Here is a 14,475-nt window from a genome sequence, read left to right on the forward strand (position 1 = left end):
CAACTCCAGGCGGCTGGACCTTCGGACACCTAGACTGTGTCTGAGCACCTAGACCCCTTTTTCTAATTTTTTGATTTCCTGCATCACAAGGTTAGCATAATAAGCAATAACATGAAAAGAAGAGTAGTAATATATTTGATAGTTTTAGATTATCTGGTCTTGATTTTGAATTTCACTGAAACTCTAGGTCGGATTGACGTCTACTATTCCCTCAATTGGGAACGCGCCCTCATTGGATCTCTCCTCCAGTTGCTTAACTTTACTTACCATTTGTGGAATTCCTTGATGTCAAGTCCCTTGACCGACCAGGACTTCCTGCCAGATCTCAACCAATCTGCACTTCAGCCAGTTGTCAACCCAACTGGACTTTCTCTTGTCATATCTCAACTAATATGGACTTCGTGCTAGTTATCAACTTAGTTGGAATGTAACCTAGTGTTCTCTAGACCCATCAAGTTCGTATCCTTCATTCTTGGTAGACAGATTAGACAAACATAACATCTAACTCTAATCCATTTGTTATTCATCAAAATCTAATTTGACCATTGGTGTTAACTGCACCAACAAGTTCCTCCTTTTTGATGCAATGATAACCTATGTTAAAGTTAGAAAAAGAAGCAAAAAAATAATATATGCAAAAAATGTTGGGTTATGTTTTATGTTGATTTTTCTATCTATCTAACCCTTCCCTCCCCTTTTGGAATTCATTAAAAGCACATAAAACCAATGTGTAACAACATGGCATAAAAAAAGTAGCAAAATACAATAGTCATAATATCAGTTCATTACAATAGCCAAGTGTAGCAAAAATACACATCCAAAAGCAATAAATATAAGTTAGAGCAAAATGCAACTAAGATAATCTACTGAGAAGATGATATAGGATAGTGCGAGCTCCAAGAACAAAACAAATCCATCAATTTAAAATGGCGAGTCCTCTCGTCCTCTTTAAGACTGGATATTGTTGGTGCGGTTAGCACTAACGGTCTAACTCAAGTTTTGATGAATGACAAAATAGATTAAGTTAGTTTCGTTGTTATCTAACACTCTGACTGAGTGTGCAGGAGAAGCCCAAACAGGTCGACGGGCTGACCTGATGTCTGGCACGAAGCCCAGTTAGGTCGACGGGCCGACCGGATAATTGGCACGAAGTTCAAACGGGTCGACGAACTGACCGGACGTTTAGCACGAAGTCCAGCTAGGTTGACGGGCTGACCGGATAGTTGGCACGAAGTCCAGACAGGTCGAAGGGCTGATCGGACGTTTGGCAGGTAAGTTAAGGTAAGTCACTGGAGGGGAGTGATTGTGAGGACGCGTTCCCGGGAAGGGAACATTAGGCGTCGATCTGACTTAGATCAATTTCGGATATCTAAGTCGAGATCGTGACTAGATTCCGGTCTCGAGGAGAAGGAATCTAATTACTATCCTGTTTTATTATAAACTGTGCTAATACTCTTTGTTGCAGGAAATATAATTTACATTGCCTCGGACTAACGTTTTCTTACAGGAAGGAGAATGCTAGAAAACAAGGGTCCGGGCGCTCGGAGGCAATTTTTATCCACAACGTCACCTCACCACATGGAGATCCCTGGTTGGCTCGGCTACGTCATATTCAGGCGCTCGAAGGGATCCAGGCGCCCCGAACCTCCTATATAAGGAGGGTAAAGGCTGGAGTCACAATACAACAACTCATGATCTGCTGTTCTGTGCTCCTGCGACGCTGCGAAGGTTCTCCGACAAGTTCATTTTCTATCTTATTTTTATTATCGGTTTTTCTTTTACTAAGTAATTCTTGTACTGCATTTGTAACAAATTTTTGAATTATTAGTGATTGTCCAACGAAAGCACTCAACAAGTGTGAGCCTTGGAGTAGGAGGCGACAAACGCTCTGAACCAAGTAAAAAGATTACTTGTGTCAGCGTTGCTCTCTTTTTGCTTTTCTTTTTCCGCTGCGTGCTTACTCTACGATATTTTAAATCGTTATTCACCCCCTCTAGCGAATTCTCGATCCAACAAGTGGTATCAGAGTAGGTATCACTCTGATTTGGTGCAACCACCAATCAAACAGGGGTGGAATTCTTTTCTATTTCTTTTGGTTCAATTTCTTTTCAGTTTTCAGTTTTGCGTCATATTCCAAACTGGTATTGTTACCTTTTTGGAATCTTTTTTTCGCAATTAATCTGAATTGGCGCAACACCAATTCAGTTTTAGTTTTCTTTTATTTTATTCCGCACTACTAATCCAAGACCAAGTCTTGGGACCCCTCGTCTATTTGTTTAATTGTGTGCAGGTTAAAAAATGTCTCAAGTTAAAGGGTTCAGCACAGTACGTCCTCCCCTATTCAACGGGGACGATTTCCCGTACTGGAAGAAGCGGATGAAAGTCTACCTGAAGACGGATCTCGACCAATGGTTTAGCGTCACCAGAGGCTACAAGGCGCTGGTCGACAACTCTGGAATTCCACTGGACCCAGAACAGTGGACACCGGACATGAAGAAAAAAGCGTCAACAGACTTCAAAGCACTCAACACGCTGCAATGCGACGAAGGAAGAGTTGAACCGGGTAGGACCGCATCAAAACGCTAAAGAGTTATGGGACAAGCTGATAGAACTTCACTAAGGAACAAGCGACGCTAAGGTAACGAAACACGACCTTCTTTTAAACAGATTATTTAATATTAAAATGCAGGAAGGAGAAACGGCGAGTCAGCTTCATGCGAGGATCAAAGACATCTTCAACGGACTCCACGCGATAGGACATCAAATGGAAAATCGCGATCTAATCAGGTATGCGTTAAACGCTTTTCCGCGTAATAATTTGTGGGCATCTATCGTGGATGCCTATAAAATTTCAAAAAAATTATCTAAGTTAAAATTAGACGAATTATTTTGTGAATTAGAATTACACGAGCAAACTAACACTCGGACCGACAAAGGTGTTACCTTATTTGCAGGTTCCTCCAAGGAAAGAACAAAGACCAAGCCTGAGGTTGAAGACGAGTCTGACCAGGATTCTGAAGACGAAGAGTACCTGGTGAACCTGGTAAGGAAGATGTTCACCAGGAGAAAGAAAAGCTTCAGCAAGAAGGACCTGCAAAAGATCAACTCCCCAAACGTTCCGAGAAACGTGACCTGCTTCGGGTGTAAGAAGAAGGGCCACTACAAGAACGAGTGCCCGAGATTGAAGAGCGACAAGACGAAGACATCCAAGAAGAAAGCTCTCAAAGCAACCTGGGATGACTCTTCATCAGAAGAATCGGAGGCCGAAGACCAGAGGCACCAAAGTCACCTCACATTGATGGCCCTCGAAGCAGAGTCGGAGGATGAATTGGAAGACGGATTTGAGCCCGAATTGAGCCACGAGTCCGTACTCGTTTCCGAAGGTCCCGAAGAGGTACACTTTAATTTGAATAGATTTTTTTAAAAAAATTATTGCATGTTTAAATAGGAAATTAATTACAATAGAAAATGAAAACAAATTGCTCGTTGAGAAAAATCAAAATCTCAAGGAACAAATCAGAAATTCAAATCCAACTCAAGATCTAACTCTTGAGGAGGAAAATTTATCACTAAAAATAGAAATTAATAAATTAAAAGACCTCTTAGAGAAATTTACAACAAGATCTAAGAATTTAAATCTAATTTTAAATAATCAAAAAGTAATTTACAACAAAACTGGACTTCACTACAAGTCAAATTCAAATAAAACATTTAAATCGTTAATAACCCAGCACAAACAATCAAGTAAAGCTTGGGTTCCGAAAGCGTGCTTAACCACGCAAGTAGGACTTAACCAATACTACATACCCAAAAAAAAATATATTATGTAAAATCGAATAAATCAAATCAAAAACCAAAATACAAACCTAGACCAACAAATTCAAAATCTAAATATTTTAAATCCCTCAAAACTTAGAATATTATCAAGTCAATTATAATTATAAAAGTAACAGACTTAAACCAAGAACTAAAACTCAAAAATAAAAGCCAATAATTCAGGGGGAGGCTCCAAAATAACTGGCACCTTCAAAATAATCTACCCGGCAGGGTAACCGAAACTAACCTACCCGGTAGGGTAATTAGGACTAGTTAGATAGGGACCAAGTTTAACTTGACCTATGGTACTGGTGAAGTTTTGGATGATAGTACGTTAGAAAAACTTAGTCTATGCATATCTCGGAAGATATGGCTTCGACTGGTGCATTCGGCTAAGTGGAACTAACCGAAGCTACCCTTTATGGATCCTAACCAGTTAGACCAAAGTTTTGTATTAAGTTCAGTGGATAAGACTATTTGGAAAACTTCGAAGGCATGGTTACTCTAATGATGTCCAAGTGACTCACCATAGCCCAAACGTTTATCCAAAGAATGTCTATTTATTGAGCACAAATCTAAACCTGAATCTAACACAAAGTTAAACCAAATCCTAAAACTGAATCTAACTCATCTCACAAAATTATTGGATTCCCTGATTGAAAACATAGATCGGGTGAGATGACTAAGGATTTAATAAAATAAAATAAAATAAAATCAATCAAATTAAATTAAAATCAATTAAATTAAATTAAAGTAAACTAAATAAAATTTTAAAAAAATCTTTTAAAAACTTTAAAAATTATTTTAAAAAATTCTTTTAAAAATTTTAAAAATTAATTTTAAAAATTCTTTTAAAAACTTTAAAAATTCTTTTAAAAACTTTAAAAATTCTTTTAAAAATTGTTTTAAAAACTTTAAAAATTATTATTTTAAGAACTTTAAAAGTTATCTTAAAAATTCTTTTAAAAACTTTAAAAATTATTTTAAATTTTTTTTAATAATAATAATATTAATAATAATAATGATAATTGTTTTACGATTATTCTTACCTAAACAAAATTGGAATCAAAACATAGTCTAACCTTCAACACCTACTTATTGTAGGAGACCAAGTGGATCTTGGACAGTGGTTGCTCCAAACATATGACTGAGGATCACACCAAATTCACCCAACTTACCTACAAAAGTTTAGGAACAGCTAGCTGCCTTTGGTAACAATGGCAAACTCAAGGTAATTGGTATAGGTAACATTGACCTTAAAATTGACTTCATTATTACAAATATTTTACTTGTTGAAAATTCCAAGTATAATCTCCTTAGTATAAGTCAATTGTGTGACACCAGATATATGGTTAGGTTTTTGTCTTTAGAATGTCTAATCAAGCACCTAGATAACCTTACGATAAGTCTAAAAGGGTTTAGAAAAGATAACATCTATGCGATTAACTTAACCACCTCTTCAATTAAGTGTTATTTAACATGAGAAGAAGAAACTTAGTTATGGCATAGGAGAATGTCACACACTAATTTCAGAAATATTAGTAAATTAAATGGATTAGTTAGAGATTTATCAAAATTACCTAACTTAGACTTAACAATATGTAATGCTTGCCAACAAGATAAACAAACAAAATCTACTCACAAACCAACTAATCAAACTCAAACTAACTCAATACTAGAACTTCTACATTTAGACTTATTTGACTCCCATTGGGTCAAATCAATAAATGAAAGTTTATATTGTCTAGTAATAATAGATGATTATTCTAGGTTCACATGGGTCAAATTCTTAAAAAATAAGGATAAAACTTTTGAAATTTTTATAAACTTTTGTAAACAAGTTGAAAATGAAAAAGACCTTAAAATCAAAAGAATTAGAAGTGACAACGGGGGAGAATTTAAAAATCATAAGTTTGATAAATTTTGTCTCGAAAACGGATATCATCACGAATTTTCATGTCCTAAAACTCCCCAACAAAATGGAGTTGTAGAAAGAAAAAATAGAACTCTACTTGAAGCCTCTAGAACTATGTTGAATGAATACAATCTACCTAAGTATTCTTGGACAGAAGCTATCAGTACAGTCTGCTATGTACAAAATAGAACAACACTAAATAAAACACATAATAAAACCTTTTTCAAAATTTATTATAATAAACAACCAAATATAAAATACTTTAAAGTATTTGGGTGCCCAGCCTTTATCTTAAACACAAGAGAATACTTAGGAAAATTCACTTCTAAAGTAGAAAATGGAATCTTTGCAGGATACTCCCTAAACAGTAGAAGGTACAGAATATATAATAAGGTTACACTAAGAATTGAAGAAACTACTAATGTAAAATTTGAGGAATCTAAACAAAACCTAGAACAAACTCAACTTCAATCAATTGAATTTATTCAAGAAAATAATAATCAAGAAGGAACCAATGGTCACGAAGAAGAAGAAGTACCTCTAGAGAATCAACCTCTTAGAACCATAAGAGCCAACCCCAATCATCCAATTGATCAGATAATTGGTGATCCAGACTTAAGGGTTGAGACTAGGTCATCTTTTAGAAACCTAAGTTAAATTTCTCTGATTTCAAAATTTGAACCTAAAACCATAGCTAAATCATTACTTGACCCAGACTAGGTCATAGCTATACAAGAGGAACTAGCTCAATTTGAGCGTAATGAAGTTTGAGACTTAGTACCACCACCCAAAAATAAGAAAATAATATAAACAAAATGGGTATTTAGAAATAAATTAAGTGAAACTGGGAAAATTACCATAAAAAAAGTTAGACTACTCGCTAAGGGATTCTGTCAAGTTGAAGGACTTGACTATGATAAAACTTATGCCCCAGTAGCTAGGTTAGAGTCCATTAGAATGTTACTTAGTTATGTAGCCCATAAAGGGTTCAGACTGTATCAAATTGATGTCAAATCTGCCTTTCTAAATGACCTGATAAAAGAAGAAGTTTATGTAGGCCCACCACCTGGGTTTGAATGTTTAGAACATCCTGACTATGTCTTTAAATTAAAGAAAGCCTATACGGACTGAAGCAAGCACCCAGGGCTTGGTATGAAAAGTTAACCTTTTACCTAATATCCAAAGGGATTTAACCAGGGTCAAATTGACCCAATCCTATTCGTTAAATTAATAAAAGAGGACATATTTATAACCCAAATCTATATAGATGATATAATTTTTGGCTCAACTAATTCAGAATTTTTAGAAGAATTCACAAATTTAATGGAACAAGAATTTGAAATGAGTTTAGTAGGAAAATTAACTTACTTTTTATGATTACAAATCAAACAAACAAATGAGGGAAATTATATTTATCAGCAAAAATATACCAAAGAATTACTTAAAAAATTTGGGATGAAAAATACTAAAGAAATAAAAACACCCATGGCAATTAACACTATTCTAGATGACGACCCAAATGGGAAACCAATTGACTTAAAATACTATAGGAGCACCATAGGTAGCCTACTGTACTTAACTGCATGTCGACACGATATTTTATTTGCAGTGAGTATGTGTGTTAGATACCAAACATGTGCTAAAGAATCTCATTTGACTCAAGTCAAAAGAATCTTTAGATACCTTAAAGGAACAATAAATGTAGGAATTTGGTATCCTAGAACTAATAATTTTGAATTAATAGGGTATTCTAATTCAGATTATGCTAGGTGCAAATTAGACCGCAAGAGCACAAGTGGTGGATGTCAACTACTAGGTCCATCACTTGTCAGCTGGTTTTGTAGAAAGCAACACTGTGTTACTCTGTCTACAACTGAGTCAGAATATATAGCCATAAGAAAATGTGTTGCCCAACTATTATGGGTGATGCACACTTTAAAAGACTTTAACTTAAACCTTACAAATATAAAAGTATTAATTGACAATATTAGCTCAATTAATTTAACAAAAAATTCTGTGCATCATTTCAGAACCAAACACATTGAAATTAGGCACCACTTTATCAGGGATCATGTCACTAAATGAGACATTGAACTAAAGTATATTGATTCCAAATCTAATCTAGCTAACATATTTACTAAACCCCTCCCTGAAAGTGAGTTTAGCAACCTATGTAGAAAATTAGGGACATGTTTAATAGACTAGGATTCTTAAATTGCAAAAATTGTTTCTAAAAGTAGTGTTTTAAATTTCTAGGATAAAATCATTATTAAAATCTTCCACTTCTAGAATTTTAAATCAGTTTTAGCCTTAGACTAAAACAATTCCTTAGAAAGCATGTTCCCTCAGGGCTAGTACTTGAGCATCTCACCAACACCCTAGGATTTCCTTGTTTGTGATTGCCGAACATAGAAAGGGGTGAGATGCATACGCAAATTACCTGGACTTAAGATACGTATTTCAGTGCATTGACATAAGTCAGGGCGTTAAATATCAAACAGACATTAATCAGATTAAGTCAGTCAATTTAGTCAAACACTAACTGATTACAATTAGACTTAACCTGACTAACCAAGTGAAAGCTGCTATCCTCTAATAGTCAGTAAGTAGCTAATTGGTTAGACAACTTTTGTAATGTCAGGTTCAGGGGGAGGATTAATTATTTTTATACCTATTTTGAAAAATATCTCTTTTTGAATCGGTTTAATACTAACTAAGTGTTTCAAATTTTTCAAAATTAGTTTTGAAAGTTAGACTTACTTAATTGGACTATTTAAATTTAGGTTTGAAAATTAGTTTTATTTTCAAACTCTAAACTGTTTCAAACTTAATTTTCAAATTCATACTTTTTAAAACTTAGTTTTGAAAGCTAAACTTTATCCGAGTTTGTAACTTAGATTTTTCATTTTGAAAATTATACTCTACTTAGTTTTCAAAACATATTTTTGGAAATTTATTTAAAACAAACTTAGGTTTGAAAACAGATTTCACTTAGTTATAGTTTACAAACTAAGTCTTGAGAAATAAAATCTTATTTAGTCTTGAAAACTTGATTTGAAAATTGGACTTAACTCAATTTCTTTTGCTATATTTGAAAATTATGTTTTCAATTTGCAAAACTTATTTCGAAAAATTAAGTTAAAATTACAAATTTTAAAGTTACCTATGTTTAAGTCATCTTTCTAAAGTTAACTATTTTCTTGAAAAAAAAAAAGATAAAAGCTTAAGTTATCTTTCTATATTTCTAGCTTATCCCCCCCCCCCCCACAAGCTAATCTGACTTACATTTCTAGACTTCCTTGAATTTTTTGTTCTATGTTGATTTTTGATGAATGCCAAAGGGGAGGGTTAGGTGGTTTAAGTTAGTTAAACAATAAAATTTAAAACAAAGCTAACTTATTATAAATGCTTATTTTTTCTTGCATATTTTTTCATTAACTTAACCAGGTTGTTATTGCATCAAAAAGACGGAGATTGTTGATGCAGTTAGCACTAACGGTCTAACTCAAGTTTTGATGAATGACAAAATAGGTTAAGTTAGTTTCGTTGTTATCTAACACTCTGACCGAGTGTGCAGGAGAAGCCCAGACAGGTCAACGAGCTGACCTGATGCCTGGCACGAAGCCTAGCTAGGTCGACGGGTCGACCGGATAGCTGGCATGAAGTCCAAACGGGTCGATGGGTTGACCGGACGTTTGTCACGAAGTCCAGCTAAGTCAACGGGCTGACCGGATAACTGGCATGAAGTCCAGATGGGTCAAAGGGCTGACTGAATGTCTGGCAGGTAAGTTAAAGTAAGTCACTGGAGGATAGTGATTGTGAGGACGCGTTCTCGGGAAGGGAACATTAGGCGTAGATCTGACTTATATCCATTTCGGATATCTAAGTCGAAATCGTAACTAGATTCCGGTCTCGAGGAGATGGAATCTAATTATTATCCTGTTTTATTATAAACTGTGCTAATACTCTGTGTTGCAGGAAATATAATTTACATTGTCTCAGACTAACGTTTTCTTGCAAGAAGGAGAATGTTGGAAAACAGGGTCCGGGCGCCCGGAAGGGATCCGAGCGCCCGGAGGTAATTTTTATCCACAATGTCACCTCGCCACATGGAGATCCCTGGTTGGCTTGGCTACGTCATATTCAGGGCACCCGAAGGGATCCAGGCACCCCGAACCTCCTATATAAGGAGGGTAAATGCTGGAGTCACAATACAACAACTCACGACCTGCTCTTCTGTGCTCCTGCAATGCTGCGAAGGCTCTCTGACAAGTTCATTTTCTATCTTATTTTTATTGTCGATTTTTCTTTTACTAATTAATTCCTGTACTGCATTTGTAACAAATTTTGGAATTATTGGAGTAGGAGTCGACAAAGGCTCCGAACCAAGTAAAAAAATTACTTATGTTAGCATTGCTCTCTTTTTGCTTTTCTTTTTCCACTACGTGCTTGCTCTACGATATTTTAAATCGTCATTCACCCCTCCTCTAGCGAATTCTCGATCCAACAGATACCTCCTATCGAAGACTCGCCATAGACTTCTCAAGTCTAACAACTCTATCCTCTAGAGTAGAAGGGGCTGGAGGTGGAGGCAACTCCCCCCTCCTCCTCCTCCTCCTCCTCTGCTGGAGGGTCAGGCTGAACTATGGGGTTAGGTTAATATTGGGTCTCTCTCCTGTAAGATAGGACTCCACGATCATCTATATGAATATCAGCAAATGACATATTCCTAGCACCTACTATATCAAATTAAATTCATTTAGGATTTTGACATCATTAGTGACAACATCAAAACTTAATGATGCTAAGTAGGAGAGATTCCTAGCACTTACTATATCAAAATCATTTAGAATTTTGACATCACCGGTGGCAACAGCAAAACTTAATGATGCTAAGTAGGAAGTTAAAATATGCAATAAGGTATATTGACCCGTCAGCTAGTATTAATACTAGCTGAATAAATGATAATGTGAAATATATACAAATTGATGTATATATCTAACCTCTGACATAATGTATAAAAAAGAAATGAGCGAAATGGATATATCATGACTATGATATCAGACTGATGTTAGGTCTCGCTTCGCCTCAACGACTCAGAGCTTCGAGTGCCCGGGTGCTAGTTAAGACATCTGTTCTCTACATTACAACCTGCAAATTAAAGAAACATAATAGTAAGAGAGCTAACCACGTGTCACCTCATTGACAGTGTGCAGCAACTTGATTGCCAAAATTCTCACAGCTGTTGGATTAATGTATCAAGTATCACTCATAGAGAAACAAATAATTATACACTTCAGTAAAGTTGCTTCAGTAAAGAACATGTAAAGTGAAGCTGTTAAAGGACTACACAATGACCACCAACAATAAGCAACATGACAAGCCAAAAATCTAGAAACGATCATGTAGCATAACGCAGACAAAAGCAAATGCTGCCTCAAGTAGCTAGCTCAAACAAGAACATACAAAGAAAGGAATAGGAGGCCTTCAGCTACATACTCCATGGATGAAAACAGATAAGCTCAAGAAGGGCTTTAATTTAGACTTGCAGCTTTAGAACTCTACTCTACTGTGCAGTGTCCCACTAACAAGAAAATAAAATTTGAGAGACAGATTTTTAAAACGGAATTGAAATTTGTTTTAGATTTTAATAAATCAGAGATGGATTTGCAACAGAATTACTATTCTGTTTCACATAAATAAAATATAATATATGAATAAACAATTGAGAAACAAATTTATAAATATAATTTTATAAAAAAAATAAAAATTAAATTAAAAAAAATTGATACGAAATTATATTTGTCCAAAAAATTTATTTTAAAAAAATTTAAACGGATAAAATTCCGTTTTTAATTTTTATAAATTAGAAAGAATTTTATTAGATAACTACAATTTTATTTTATTTTAATAAAATAAAAAATATTTTCTCCTCAATCCCTAATCTTCTTCTCTTCCTTGTTTGACACCCACCGCATCCACACAACCCTGCACTTGTTCGTGGTCTTCCGCCATGGTCGATGACAAAGGCGTAGGGTGCGACCGCCTCCCTAAGATTTAACAAAAAAATACCACAACCAATCTAACTTTCCCAATTCCTTCCATCGCAACTTTCCTCTGGCGATCTCCGATCTACTCATGCGATTTTTCCTCAGGTAGACAGGCCTCTCCCCTATCCCGCTTCCCCCCAATCTGTCAGCAAGGTAGCAGAGGCGCGACCTCTCTGTGCCCGCCACTGCCTCACAGCAAGGTCACGAGGTCAGTGCGACCTCAGCCACATGCTCTCAACCTCAATGCGTGCCCTCGACCAGGCCACGATACTGATCTTTCAAGTTGCATTCCACTAAGTTAGGGTTTGAAGAATTTCATCAAGACAGCTAGAGTCATTTTGTTCAAAATGCATAAATTTGATGGAGACTACTATCATGAGGTATTGGACTTTGTCCATTTTCATCATCTTTGTTATCCTCTTTTCAATATTTTGCTTGTTAAAGTGTAGACTTTTCATGAGATGTTCATTCTCAATGTTGGTACTGGCTTTAGGCTCCTTTGGAACACCATTAAAAGTTTTCTTGACCCAAAAACAACTTCAAAGATACATGTAAATTCCTTAATATTGAAAATGTTTCATTTTCTGGTATTTATTGCAATACGTTTTGATTACTATATCATGAAGGTATTGGGAACAAAATTCTAGAGTGCATTGCTTGAACTTATCAACTCGTGATAGGGTCATATCTTTCTCTTCGTGATACTACTAATATTTGTTCTTTTGATGGTTAAATTACATGCTCTTCGAATTTCAGCCAACTTCCAGATTCCTTGGGTGGCTTATGCACTTGCTCTAGTAAAAGTGGATGTTTGAAGTTTAACAAAGGGTCATAGAATAATCCCAACATTATGGAGGTACATTTATTTACATCTGTATCAATTCATTTCTAAGACCTTTCAAGAATATTTGTGCTTGAAAAATATGTTGTTTACGATGATACTACTTTACATGATTCATTATTTCATTCCATGTCATATTGTTTCTTTGGTGTTGAAGTAATTACTATTTTATCCTTAAACTAAGTAATGCATTTTTTTTATTTTAGGTTGTACATAATGTTGAACCAACATTGTTTAGGCATACTAGATGAATGTCAAAAGGAGATGAAGCCTTTGTAAGGTCGTATCTTTTAAACATAAGTTTTTTCATCTAGCTTTTTGTTGTTCCTCATTTTTTTTGGACACATTGTGTAATGTCCTTTATTGAAATTTCTTTTATCCTTCTTCATTGTTTTTGGATGAACTATCCTTTCTTCTTCATCTTTAGGGAAGAAATAGCGGTACATGGACAATTGATTAAGGATCAAATATTGATGATCAAGTTCCTAAAACTATCGAGCATAGACATCTAGCTGTTATGGGTATGCTTTTTTCCTTAATAGCCCGAATCTCTCCTATTTATTTATTCCTCTTTTCTTTTGTTTTTGCCTAACCATTTCAAAAAATTTGTAGGAAATATTCATGTGCCTTTTCTTTATGGTTCATTTTATATTAGTTTAGGTATTGAGATTTGATAAATTTTAGCATCAGTTAGGATGTTTTCCTTGACAAAAATAAACAGCTTGTTCTTATTATTTGTATTCCAAAACTTGATTAAACTTTTGCTAACCTTGTCATTTGTTTCATACATTACATAATGTCATGAGATGTTATTTCCCATAGAAATACCAGGTTTCAATTTGATTGATTCAGTAATTTTCTTTTATTTTGTTTCATGAAACATGTTGACAAAGTGTAGTGTATATAAATAACGAGAACATATGCAAATCTCAATCATCAAAATGCATTGACTACGTTGACACTACTACTATATCCTATGATATTTGTTATGATCATTCCAATCTGTTTTATATTGTGTTGATTAGACATGTTTTGTCATGCTTCAACAAATTAAATACTAGTAATCTTTATTTTTTTTTCATCACCAATTCTTTCATCCATTATCTTGCATTCAAGTAATCCAGTTATCACGATTGTCATTTTCACAACTCTTTCTATCTTGTAAAAGTTATCTTCCATTCATGTACTTGTTAAGTCAGATTATAGCACTGACAACATCGACATGATACAAGAACTCATAATTTACCTAAAAATATTTTTTTTCAAAATTCTTCAATTTACATGCATAGTCCAAGTTGTATCTCAATTGTTTTATTTTATATTTACATATGTTATATGCGCTTATAGAAAAAAGATTTAGGACGAGAAGTTTTTGAATGAATACATAATAGAAAGCAAGGTACCCAGTTTATTGACAACAAATTGGTATTCATAAAGAAAAGCTTATCGAAGAAGGTAGGAAAATTGAAGAAAAATTGAAGAAGATGGTTCGTAAGATAATTCAAGAGGTGGAATATATAATCATTCATATTCAGAAGGATCTAGTCCCTGTGAGTGTCGTGATAAATGAAATATATATTAAATTATTGTACTTGGATTTAAAAATTTATCAGTATCTTACAATTTGATTATGATGAAATTTAGTTGGATGATGTGAATATTTATTATCTCAATATTAATTGTATTATACTTTTGGATTAGAAATTAGTTATTTTAAATATTTTTAATTTATTTGAAATATGTGAGTGTTTCTTGTAAAGGTAATATATAAATAAGAATATATAAATAGAATATAATAAAAAATTAGTTATTGATTTATAAACAGATTAAAATTATATTTAATATGTTATTTA

At 34.4% G+C, this 14,475-nt stretch overlaps 1 long non-coding RNA gene across 4 annotated transcripts; it reads left to right on the forward strand.

Annotated features, from left to right (window-relative positions):
• The first annotated feature begins 11,691 nt into the window (after positions 1 to 11,691).
• Positions 11,692 to 14,265, forward strand: LOC122040608. 4 transcript variants are annotated; one of them, XR_006128660.1, is made up of 5 exons: positions 11,701 to 12,161; positions 12,538 to 12,637; positions 12,829 to 12,902; positions 13,050 to 13,143; positions 13,970 to 14,265. It is a non-coding gene; the product is annotated as an uncharacterized LOC122040608 (long non-coding RNA). The 4 variants fall into 4 exon arrangements; XR_006128661.1 differs by lacking the exon at positions 13,970 to 14,265 and having other exon boundaries at positions 11,692 to 11,767; positions 11,887 to 12,161; positions 12,829 to 13,143; XR_006128659.1 differs by having other exon boundaries at positions 12,829 to 13,143.
• The last annotated feature ends 210 nt before the right edge of the window (positions 14,266 to 14,475 follow it).

Source organism: Zingiber officinale, chromosome 2A (assembly GCF_018446385.1).
Source record: "Zingiber officinale cultivar Zhangliang chromosome 2A, Zo_v1.1, whole genome shotgun sequence".
Classification (NCBI taxonomy): domain Eukaryota; kingdom Viridiplantae; phylum Streptophyta; class Magnoliopsida; order Zingiberales; family Zingiberaceae; genus Zingiber; species Zingiber officinale.